Raw genomic sequence first — 13,329 nt, forward strand, 5'->3', positions numbered from 1 at the left:
AAAATTAACAGTGCAATCTGGAATTTGGTAAAATGCAATAACATAGTGAGAAACAGAGGTTGGATGTTTTCACAGTGTACCATACGTAGTTGAAACATAATTACCAATCTGATTTAAAAATGTGATTAAAGGTAACCATATAAATTGGATATTATGAGAAGATGAGATTTGACTAGTATACATATTATCTAATTCATGATGTGAACACATGCAATCCCACCAAACCTTGTATGATAACTTAGATGATTTCCAAATTAAAAGTAATTTGTTGAAAAGAGATTGCTAATAACTTATTTAGTAATTTACCTTTAGGAAGGGATGGGATAAAGTGATTAGGTGAAGTACTAAAAAGAGATAAATAATGTTGAAAGAGGGTTGCAAGTTAAAAATCTTATTGATTTGGGACCAAACCTTATGCCATAAAAAGAGTAGATAAGGACAACAAAACAGCATGTTCATAAGGTCACTCATTGGAAGATCACAAGATCAGCATTTATATGAGGCATCTAGTGAAAATGTGGAGTATTGTGCAGGGCTAAAGTATATTCTATGCCATTATCGCCGCTTTAGCGGCAGTTTCCTGCCGATAAAAGCGGCGATAATGTATCGCCTGTCCTTGATAATATGCCCCGAAGTTTTTGAGGAGAACAATAACATTTTCTTTAGAGACAAGGGGAGAACAAAAGTTTTTGTCCAAATCTAGCTACAGTGCGGAAAAGGGTAAGTTTGAGTCTGAAACCCAAAAGGCAGCTTGGCATAAACCAAAAACCCTATGATAATGATAGGTTAATTTTTGGATTTATAAGAGAGCTAAAGATATTCTTGATTACAAATTATTCCATAGAAATTAAGTAAGCATGGAATTCTTAATAAAAATGTACATCATTTTCGGATATGGACTGGCAACATGGAAAAGAGATAGAGCAAGAAAGGAGATATCATCATTTCATTAGAATATCAGTGTCCCAAACAAGATAGAAATAAGAGGATTCAAGAGTGAGAACAGTCTCAATTTCATCAAAGAGTTCATTGAAATTAATCTTAATGGATTCTGAGGTCAAATTTGTAAAGTAAATGCCCAAGTATTTGATCTCTGCTGAAGTAGCCTATTGACATCTTAAAGAGTTGACTTAATATATGTTTGTTAAGTGGGAGAATTTCCATTTTATTCTTCTTTATTTTATAACCTGAAATAGTCAAAAAGAGGCCTATTTCTTGACAAAAAAATAGGTAAAGAAGTTTATGGGGAGAAATAAATAAGAGAACATCATTTGTGTAAGCTGTGAGCTTTAGATGACACCATAAGAAAACCAGAAATAGATGGATTAAGGCAAATATAGGAGAAAACTATCAAAGAGGAAAGCGTACAACCCTGCCTTACGCCCCTCCGAAGAGGAAAAGAAGAGGGAACCGTACCGTTAACTGATACTGACACACGTGGAGATTGATTTAAAAGTGGGAAGATAACTCTAAATGGAGCATAAAATCCCAAATATATTCTGTCAAATTCTTTCTTTGCATCAATTCTTATGGTTGCAAGGAGAGAGTCAAGAAAATAATTCAAAGGATATTAAGAAATAATCTGGTGTTATCCAATGCTAATCTGCCCTTGATGAATCCTGACTGTTCTTTCCCGATAAAATGTGGAAAAAGTGAGTTCATATGGAGTGCCCACAGTTTAGCATATATCTTATAATCCACATTTAACAGGGAAATGGGTCTAAAATTTTACAATCGGTGGGGACTTTCCCATCTTTGTGAATGTGACTTATTATGGTTTTTTGAAACATCCCAGAGGTTGAGTAAGATTCTATAAAATGATTGAATACGCGATTTCAATAAGGACGGATAATATTAGAAACATGATAATACAATACTTGAGGAAAGGCATCAGACCTTGGTGTTTTCCCTAATTTTTATGTGTTCAATTCCCAAGAGATTTAATTAGGTGTAAGGTTTACTTCTAAGGATTCAAGGTATACATTTGAGGGACTAGGGTAGGAGTATGGCATAAATACTCCTCGATGTCAAAAGGATGAGCTAGGGTTTCAGGTGTGTATAAAGATTCTTAGAATTTAGAAAATTCTTTTAGGATGTCCTGATGATTTGTGATCTGGTATCCCTGTGGAATTAGTAACAAGTCAATTGTACGTCTTTCTTTTCTTGATTTCAAATATTTAGCCAGTAACTTTCCTACTTTATTTCCTCCCCTATTAACACGCATTATTTCCAAGTATCATAGATTTAACCTCATTAGTAGATATAGTGCTAAAGTATCATTTTGCTTTTAGCAACCGCTGAAGATCGGAAGCTGATTTAGAAGAAAAGGATTGATGTTCCAAGGATTTGATTGAGGAGAGTAGCGAAGTATGTTCCTTGATGCAACCCTGCTTTTCCCTATATAAATAACCTGAAATAAAATGACAAGCAACTGTTTTAAAAGTATCCCATAATAAAGAAGCTGGGGTAGTGGGGGTATCATTGAATGAGAAAAATTTAGAAGCAGAGTATATAAATGAAGTGGAGACATGTGCATCTTGTAATAAAGAATTAATAAATCTCTATATCCACAAAGAAGAATGGGGAAGAACCAAATCCAAATCAGTAGGGATCATAGCATGATCGGAGAGTATGATGGGACTTATGTGGGACTGTATGATAAGCTGTGGTAGAGATTTGGAGACAAATATGTGATTTAGTGCTCTGTGTGTACCAAGTTAAGATGAATAGAATGTGTAATCTCAGTTGTAGGATTAGATAATCTCCAAGAATCAATTAAAGCACCTTTTGAAATAGTGGAATCAAAAGTTTTGTGAATCTTATGAGATGTGAATAGAACTGAAGATTGTCTTTCTAGGAATGGGTCTATAATTTGGCCATAATCGCCTCTCGGAATGAAATATGAATCATTACATTTGGTATTCTTTCTTGCTATTGAGGTCCAAAAAGTATGGTCAAGTTGTATGGGAGCATAAAGTTTTAAAACAATTAGAGGAATATTATCTATGAGAATATTATATATAAGCCATCAACCCATATTGTCTTTTTCTTGTGAAAGCAGAGTGATATTAAGAGATTTCATACATGAAACAATAACCCTATTCCACTTATTTGGTGACGGGGAGACAAATACAGAACCCACCCAACTTTGTTTACGTTTTAGGGCTACAGAGAGTTTCTTAGAGGAGAACTAAATCAGGATTACATTTGCCTAAACAGGATAATACTCTCTGTACCTTGACCGGAATAATGGAACCTTTAATATTCTACGAGATTACTCTAATGTTTGCAAAAAATGTAAAGTAGAGCAATTCATGAGGACAACCCAACATATATTGAAGTTACAATATATTACAGAAACTGTATATAGGAAAGAAAATAAATAAGAAAGGAAAAGAGAGGTAAAGAGGGGAAAAAGAAAAAGAGGAATGTAAAGGGGGCAAAGGATGAACGTTAAGAAGAGACAGGGCATTCTTTCCGCTCCCTGCAGAACTCTTCCCTGGCGGATCCCCCTCTTGCTGCTAATTGGTCAGCTCAGATAAGTCCTCCAGTTCAGCCATGTGTTCCCCTATAGGTCAGTCTCCTCCTGGACTGTGGGAACTTGATGGGTGGGTTTCCGGCACCCCTTACCCTTTCTCTTGGCAGGTGCCTGGGCCACTGTTTCAGGCACAGGCTCCAGACCCTTCCGATCACCCTTTGCCGGCTGCTATGGAGCGAGTGGTCATGCATGCCACTCTGGCAACTCAAGTGAAGCCTGAGCACCACATATTTCCAGAAAGACTGTTCCAGGTCATTATCTAGCAGACAATCTACAGCCATGGTAGGGCTCACAATCACCCTCAAGGTACATGAGACCTCTACCCACTCAAATGAACCAACACAACCTCACATTGACATACTAAATTGTCTACAGCCATCACTTGTTGTAATACATCAGAGACTACTTGTTTCTCAGAGACCAGGTGATACTGGACACACTGGCTATAGTATCTCTGAGAGCCTCTACCTTTTACCCATTGATCGTCACTTAGGTGTTATACTTTTTAGTGTTTGTAGGCACCTGAATTCCTGCGACCATCTCACTGTCCCCTAGTGAAACAAGAATCATTTCTGCAGGATCCCCACTCTCCTTTCGGTACCCCTCCTCCCCAGGCACTACACTGGCCATCACCTTGGACTGCAATTCAGTGGTGGATGTGCCGCCTCGGGCATTTGTGATCTCCCTTCAGGTGACCCTCCTGGTCACATGCACAGCACTTATGGGGTCCCTGAAGAGACCCATTGTCTCTTATCTCCTGGGGGATGGGGTTCCTTACCCTGGGTACTAGTTTAGGGCCCTTTAGAGAATTCCTTTGCTTTAACTTTGCCCCCCCACTCTTCTGCTGGGGACCCTCCCAACCTTTAGTAGACACTCCGCCATACACATTATTGTGGGCCCTGGTACTCCTCCAGCAGTCCTCCTCCATAGCAAGCGTTCTTGGGTCAGTCAGCTCACTACCTGTGAAGTGCTAGCACAGCTCTGCAAAACAGAGAATAGACAAGTGCTCAGACACAATCACATTTTACAGCCCCTGAAAATCTTTCACATTGCTGCCCTTCATCTACACATTCTATCCATGTCTTGGAGTTAGTTATCCTACTGGTTCTAAACTGGTCCAGGTACTTTTCAGGAGCAAGACCATACTAAGTGAGAAGGGTCTCCTTTGTGTCAGTGTAGGTGAGGTTGTACCCCTTACCCAAAGCCAACACTGTGTTCCACCCTCTTTTGAGAAATGATGCCGCAAACCTGCTCCCCAAATCTTTTCAGGGACTCCATTCACGAGGATAGATGCCTCATAGCCCTGAAAGCAACTTTGGATGTCATCAACCCCCTTGTAGATACTCAGCAGAAGAACATGACAAATGTTCATTCCAGTTCTTCCTCTGCCCAAGACAGAAGCAGCCACTGTTGGCCAACACAAGAAAGCACACAACAAAGTGGTAGTTTCTCCGCACTGCTTCTCTAGCTCTCCTTCTTAGCAGGTTCCTTGATCCCATAAGAGTTCTAAAGGTCTGTGGTCAGGGTCTCAATATTATATATATATATATATATATATATATATATATATATATATATATATATATATGCGGTATATTCTCCTTCCTGGAAAAGAGAGCAGAGACCCAGGGGAAACGTTTGGAAGCTTTATTGCAGGTATAAGGCGGATGCATTTCTGGCTGTTGTAGTGCCGTCTTCAGCGCCTGAAGCTTCCACAGGATAATGTCACTCAGCTGTGGATTCCGCCTCTCTTAAGACCCGGAGTTGCGAGTCTGCACCTCCCCCAATTGCGATGGTAACAGCACACCTGTGCAGCATCCCGCGTGGTGGGAAAGACTACATGTCCCAGAGTCCCTTGTTGGTGGGCTGATGAGATTGGTGTGATGGGGGTGGAAAAAACCGTGGGTTCCCTTGTGCTTGAGTGCGGATGAAAGCAGAGTGAGTCCATGAAACAAAACGAAAATGTGGTGTTTTGTTAGGCAGCTTGTATGTCCACAATGAAGCCTCCTCAGCTCCCCTATGACGCCTCAGCCACCAAATGCGGAAATCCATTAGACAGGGGCGACGAGGGCAGTGCCTGAAGCCCAGAGCGAGGCTGGAATAACCCCGCAACTGCCGTTATTCTTTCTGCATCCAGGGGCGGGTGACGGACCATCCAAATATCTTTGGTTCGACGAGAAGCTGAGAACAGCAATGCCTGTGATGTCCTAACCCAAGGTGAGGCGGGGTACTCTGCGGTGGCGTCTCAGGCTGACGCTTGAAATGTGCGGTATATTCTCCTTCCTGGAAAAGAGAGCAGAGACCCAGGGGAAACGTTTGGAAGCTTTATTGCAGGTATAAGGCGGATGCATTTCTGGCTGTTGTAGTGCCGTCTTCAGCGCCTGAAGCTTCCACAGGATAATGTCACTCAGCTGTGGATTCCGCCTCTCTTAAGACCCGGAGTTGCGAGTCTGCACCTCCCCCAATTGCGATGGTAACAGCACACCTGTATATATATATATATATATATATATATATATATATATATCACATTTCCCTTTGAATTTGGCACAAAAAAGTTCCACTGGCATACATAAAATAGGTTCACTCCAGGAGGTGAAGACAGCTTTGTAGAAGGCAGCCGCAGTCCATTCAGGGGCAAGTGACAACTCCTCCCACTACTTTAAATGAAGTCTGGTCTATTTAGCCTGGCTATGAGTCACCTGGGAAAGTCAGGACATACCTCAGCCCCCTTTGTGTCCCAGTATAGTGTGAATGCACAATCCAGCCCCTGTCAGTCTAAAACCCAGACAGCTAATACACAAAGAGACAAAGACACATGGATGCTTAAGCAAGGAAATATACACCTCCTAAAAGTGGTATTTCCAAACACACAATTTAACAATCATCTTTACAAAAAGATGCATTTGTAGATTCTGAGTTCAGGCATACCAAACTTCACTTTTCTATCAGCTTACCCTGGTAAGCTAGATTTGTAAAAGTGTTTTAAAGCAGCTCCCATGGTAACCTATGAGAGGAATAACCTGTTAACACAAAATACACAGGGGCAGATTTATGAAGGCCTTGCGCCGCCGGTGCATCACTTTTAACAAGGGAAAAAGTGACGCACCGGCGGCGCAAGGCCTTCATAAATCTGCCCCACTGTGTTTCACAATCAGGACATGTAACAAACACCAGTACATATCCTACCTTACCCTCACACTGCACCCTGCCCACAGGGGCACCTTTGACCTAACTTAGTGGTGTCATATATGTGAGAAAAGGAAGGTTAGGGCCTTGCAGGTAGGTGCACTTGCCAGGTCAACATGAAAGTACAAAACTGCATACAGACTCTACAGTGGCAGGTCTGAGAACCCTTTGAAAGGCTGCTCGTGTGGGTGACACAATCAGTGCTGTGGGCCCACTAGCAGTATATGGTTTACATGCCCTGGTCACACACAGTACAGTGTACTAGGGACTTAGGAATACATCAAATAAGCCAATCAATGACACGCCAATCCATAAAAACTATTTACAGTAGGAGCACTCGCACTTTAATACTTACTGATCAGCAGTATTAAAGTGTGCCAAAACACAAAATCAGCAAAACATTATCCTGAGAACCACAAAAACCAGGAGGTCATAAGCAAAAAGGCAGGGAAAACACACCAAAAGATGCCAGGTCTAACAGGTGTCCAGAATCTTTCAGTCATTTTACGAATCAGTGAGGGATTTAGGTTGTCAGGAGGCTCGGTTGGAAGGCTCAGCCTCTGTAGAGGGCTTTTCCAGTTTCATCTCTCCCTCTCCAAAAGAATCGCAGGCGTTGATCACCAGGGTTAAATTAGGATCCCCAAGGACCCTGCCCCCCCCCAAAAAAATATTGAGACTATCTATGGAATCCATTCTGCCAGGGCTGGTCAACCTTCTTGGCATCTCGTTTTCCTCTGGTTCTATTCCAAAAAGCTGGAAGAATGCCATTATCAAGCCTCTTTTTAAGAAACCCTCTCCTAACCGTGCCTTACTGGAAAACTTCAGACCAATCTCACTACTCGCTTTCTTTGCTAAGGTAGCCGAGAGACCTGTCAATGCTCATCTGGCTCATTTTATAGAATCTAATAGCTTGCTGAATCAGTCCCATTCCAGTTTCCGGGCCCAATGCAACACTGAGTCAGCATTGCTGCTGGCCTCTGAGTCTCTTAGATCCATTGCAGACAAAGGTCACACTGCTGCTTTGATCATGCTGGATCTAAGAGCAAAAGTCTAAACTGTCTCTCACGGTCTGTTGCTGCAATTGAGGTGTGTGCATCCCAGCACTAAAGTGGCTGCCGTCTTTCCTTCACGATCGCACCTTCCAGGCAGTCCAGACTCCTTATACTTCAGAAGTGCTTTCTCTGGCTCAGGGAGCGACCCAAGAATCTGCGTTAAACCCCATGCTATTTAAGCTCTATCTGTGCCCCCTGGCAGAAGTCATCAGCAAACACAATGTAACCATGGTGTCATATGCCGATGACACACAATTGAATTATCACTATTGCTCAGGCGGAAGGAGATTCTGCAATAAGATTCAAGTCCTGCATGGTGGAACTGGCTCAGTGGATGAACTCTAGTTGACTAAAAATAAATGCCAACAAAACAGAGATGCTCATAGTTGGAAAATAACTGTCTGTGTGGTCCACAGCATGCTAGCCAGGGACGCTAGGCCCCTTCCCAAGTCCAAGCCCTAGATGAAAGACCTAGGAATATGGTTTAATTAAAACCTTTCTTTTGACAACCAAATTGCTTGTCTGGCCAGAAGGTGTTTTGCCATGCTTAAAATGCTTGCCAAGATTTCTGGCTTGCTTCCCTTGGCAACTAGGAAGTCGGTAAGACAGGCTTATTGAAACAGCTTTATAAGCTGAAGTTAGAAAAGCACCAGATGGGCCACAACTAGGCCCGAACTTTGGAGGCTGTTGTGGCCTACAAATCAACCATTGGAGGTGGGAAAACACTTCAAACAATAAGGTGGAGCTATCCTTAGATTCAACACAAGAAAAAAAAGGTGATACATTATGCATTTTAAACATAGCAGTAAAACACAAAATAATTACAATTATTGTGATTGACAATAGTTATAGGCTACTGTCAGAGATCGTAGAAAAGAGGAATAAGAGATCTGACAACTAAAAAGCAGATTCTACAGATTTCAATACAAAGCACCGTCAAACATCATTGGTCATTTACAGGAGCTGGATATGAGTGATTCAGCCCTTGCACTTCTTGCCTCTTTTCTCTACAACAGAAAACAACAGGTTAACTTGGATCCCCATATCTCAAATTCCTTCACTCTTCCTTGTGGTGTCCTACAGGGAGTTTCTCTCAGTCAAACTTTCTTTAATTTGTTAATTAGCGAAACTTATCAAATCATTTGGTTATTTCATGGTATACTATGTGGATGATACACAAATTAGTGTCCCTCTTATGGAAGTTTCTGAGATGATCAGAGAGGCTTTGGATGATGGCGCATCCACCATGGTGGTGATGCTGGACCCATCGGCAGCATTCAAAATGGTAACAAATTCTGTCTTGTGCAATAGATTATGTGATTTTTGCTTTCAGGTCGCTGTGCTGTCATCAATTCAATCCTTTTTAGAAGATGAGACTCAACGGGTCTTACTTTGCCCTTTCTCATCTTTGCCTAAGCCTTTAGTTTGTGGGGTGCCACAGGTTTCTGCTCTCAGTCTTCTGCTTTTTAACCTTTACTTTGGCAACCCTTATTGAGATCAGGGGACTGAATGTTGTTTCATATGCAAATGCTACACAACTTGTATTTTCATTGTGCCTGTTTCGTGAGCCATGTTGCCGATGGTTACAGCCCCACTTCTCTGGGCTAGGGCCACAGGACTACAGTGCCCCCTAGGGGCTGACAACGGAGGCAAGAGCGCACCAGGAAGCTCCTAGATCCTCAGAACGCCCATTTTGCAGACTTGTTGCTGCTTGTTGCCACAGCACTTCTCTAGGACTACAGGGCTACAGCGCCTAGCATACCTTGGGGCCGATGACGGAAAAAAGAGCATGCCAGGAGGCACTTAAATCCGCGGCAGGCCTCATGCAGCACAGGACATGTGTGGACATGCCCAGGCCGCGCCGGTCAGAGCCCGGAGGAGGCTGGGCAATCCCTCTGACGTTTGGTCATCCGGACATACATAAATATTTCCTGGTGAACATTAACTGGTACTGTCCCTTTCATTTTTATGTGTGCAGTGAAGTTTTGAAGCTGAGGACCTGAATCCATCATTTACAAACTGAGGGGCTATTTATTATTTTCGCAAGCTTGGACCATTAACCGTTATCCCTCTCCCTTACCTAATCATTGTTGCTGGGTTTAAATGAGCAAAATGAAAGCCTGCGAGGGAGGTATTGAGAGATGGGTACAAGAAGAAGGCGAAAATGGGGAAAAGGAAAAGCCCAGCTACGACCCAAGAAGCATGGGGTGGTGTGCTGGACAGAATAGATAATCTGTTAATCGAATGTGAGGGCCTCCTTGACACTACCCCCATTGACACTACATCAGGTAGCAGTACTACGCAGGCTGTGGGAAGTATGACTTCCAATAGGCGCATCCCAGAAATGTTAAAAAAAGTCAGTCAGCAGGGTCCGGTCAACTGACTCTTTGGGTTCCCGTCCCGTGAGTCCATCCACTGAAGGCGTTCCCTCACATTCCCCCCTAGAGGCCCTAGCTGTCTTTGCCTGCTCCAATGGTTTGACACCCTGCCAGAGCACCCAGAGGCAGTGAACAGCCCCCAAGTGCAGGGATGCAGCATTATAGCTAGCTTGTTCCTAGCAGGGTTCCTTCGGAAAGTGTCACGATGTACCCTTTGGATTTCGCGGACTAAGTCCACGTCGTCAACTCCTTTCAAAACTGTTCCTTTCAGCAACGAGATCACATACCCCTTTAGATCAGCCCCTTCTAGAGCTTCAGGGACATTAAGCAATTTTAAGTTATTCGGCCGAGAGTGGTTTTCTAGGCGTTCAATGTCCTCTTTCAACTCTCTATTCTGTACAGACAATTTAGCTACTTCCACTTCAGTAGATCGGATCGAGTCCCTCATCTTCAGGATTTCTTTTTCCATAACTTCCGTTCTTAGTGTGACTTCATCTAGTCGCTTAGTTAGCACTTCACATGAGGCTTGAATTGCTGCCTGATTTGCCTCAGAAGTAAAAAATCTACTTGAGGCGGGGAACATGGCAGCCGCTAGCTGAACGGCCACGGCTCAGCTCCCCCGACAGATGCATTAATTAAAGCATTTTTATATGGTTCCTGCTATGGCTAACCTACATGACAGAAAAGCACTAAGAAATATATACAAACCCCCCACTTTCTCCCCCTACCTGTCATGCGGCTGGAAAACGCCCCGATCGGTGAGAGGACTGAAGGGAGCAGCGAAGAAGGCAGTAGAAGCAGACACGGTCGGTGTGCCCGTTGGGCGGAGGCAGTCCGAGCGCGTAGGAGACGCGACTCGGCCCTGTTCCTGTTCTGGGTCACAAGCAGCGGAGACAGCAGCAGTGGTGAGGGAGGTGGTGTGGGCACCCCACTGGGCGCCATTTCAGTGGTGGAGGCGGAGAGAGCGGAGGAGAGAGCTGTGAGTCTCGGTGTTGGAGGTGAAACCGGGGCTGGTGCCGCTGTGAAGGTAGGAAGTCAGCGCATCATTAAAAGGTATATCCTGAAGGGTGACTGCAGGAGTGCTCTGCGTGCAGAGTATCAACTGTGCTTAAAGAAAAGGGGAAAAGAGACCCTGGTGGTACAGGCAGATTGATGGATGTTGACGGTGGGCTCAACATCGGTAATCTAGCCGGTCTTGTTGGGCAGGAGGGTACGGAAAACACAGAAGGGTCATTAAGAAAGGAGGCTCAGGTTCAGGTGCAGAATCTTAAAATCAACAGGTACGCCCTCCGAGCGAGGTTTGTCTTAGACCCTCTGCAGGAGAGATCAGGCTATCCCCCACGTATCTCTCCCCCCATCTCTGAAGTTAGAACCAGCAACAGACGGGGTAAATTTAAGGATTTCAATCTTGACGAGGGTGGTGAGGTTAGATCAAAAAAAGAGCGACGTTGTTGTTGGTAGAAGGAGGGGGAAGCCTAAGAAGGGTACTCCAACCAAGATAAAAGTTACGCCCTCACTTAAAACCTACTACAAGGCAATGGCCACTCGTACTGCCTCAATAAATCCTAATCACTCAAAAGCGGAGCGGGGGGTCTCATCATTACCGACATTGGTAGCTCTGGCAACAATATAAATCTAGTAGATGGAGCAATTAATGAAATACCCAGTGAGCAGGAAGCAGTAGAAGCTCTGATGACGGTGCACCCAGAAGTGAGCTTGTCGAATAAATACTCAGTTTTGGCAACCAGTATTGCAGAAGGCTGCGCCACAGTCCGATCCTGTGTGGATGTGCGAAAAAAACAAGGAATGTCAGGAGAAGCGGCAGATAATGGTATCACCATTGATGAATTTGCAGTAACAACCGCGGAAATAACTATTACATCCGATGTAACCTCTTCCACATTAGCCGATATCCTTTTGACTATGAAGGAAGAAATAACCAATAGATTTACTGTCTTGAAAGCCAGTGCTAACCGTTGGCTTAGCCGTCCCTGTTAATGTGTTGGTTTTCGCACCTCTGCTTTGCACTATAGTCAAAGCCACTGGAATAATGCAGCAGGAGAGGACCAAAATATACAGCAGGTTTGGATTATGCGGCAAAAAAGGAAAGTTATGTGGAGTAATGCTGCACATTTTGTGATAGTGTAACTTTAATATTTTGACAGTTCACATATGATAACCCTATCATGACAAATGTTACACCTCATTAGGACCAATTTAACACCCAAATACAACAATAAGCGACAGAAAGGTGACCAGTCAACCTCTGCGAAGGATCTTCCACTTCGCAGCGAAACGGGAAGCCATGGTGTTTTAGTAACTTTTTATCCATTCAAGCTAGAAACAATTTTTGTGGGTTTAAATCTGCAAATCATACAACAGATGATGTATTGTGAGGCACATGTGACAAATCTATACTCATGCGGAAAAAGCCAATATCGCATAATCTTATAATTCTAGTGGCCCTGACCTTAGTTCAAAGATGTGAGCATTCTATTAGGCTTAGGGTTTGTATCATTAGGGAATCCCTCAAGTGCAAAAACTATCTTTTAAGATGTTTCTCACTGTATGTGTGCTGTACAGTGCATCACACTTGAAAAGTCTGAAAAGTATGGAGACTTTTAAAGTTGTTCTACTGTTATGCCTGCCTTGAGGAGACATACTGTTTTGTCTCATACACCTGTCTATGAATATTATAAGATAGGGGGTTGCCTCAAAGCCTGTGTGTGGTTGGATGAGAATGCCCATGCGCCACCTATAAAATGTCCACCTTGACGAAAAGGAGAACAATTTAGGGCATAGTACTACTTGAAGTTGCTGTGGGCAATGTTCCTACACAAAGCATGAGTTGCGTTGGAAAGTAAATCCCACCTCAACAATTTGTACTGGGTTTGTGTCACATTTGTCAAGCTTATTCAGCACAAAGTGTTAATAAATCTGTAAACAGGTACTTGTCAATATTATGAGATCGATTTGTGTTCTTACTGCAAGCTAATGTAACGTTATCAAATTACCAATGGAAATCAAATGTTGCAGTACTGTGTAAAATCAGAAGGCAATGAAGATGCCAAATAAATGGGGCTTTTGAAACATAAGAGAAAAATGGTTTGCATCTGCATTAAGTATGCCAAATTTCAGTGGAAACGTTCGGGATTGTAAAGAAGGTCTAAAC

At 43.0% G+C, this 13,329-nt stretch overlaps 1 protein-coding gene across 1 annotated transcript in view; it reads left to right on the plus strand.

Annotated features, from left to right (window-relative positions):
* Positions 1 to 13,329, plus strand: part of LOC144769034 (glycine N-phenylacetyltransferase-like) — a 244,865-nt gene that overhangs the window by 128,955 nt on the left and 102,581 nt on the right. The gene's annotated exons all lie outside the window — the stretch shown is intronic.

This window comes from Lissotriton helveticus, chromosome 1_1 (assembly GCF_964261635.1).
Source record: "Lissotriton helveticus chromosome 1_1, aLisHel1.1, whole genome shotgun sequence".
NCBI lineage: Eukaryota > Metazoa > Chordata > Amphibia > Caudata > Salamandridae > Lissotriton > Lissotriton helveticus.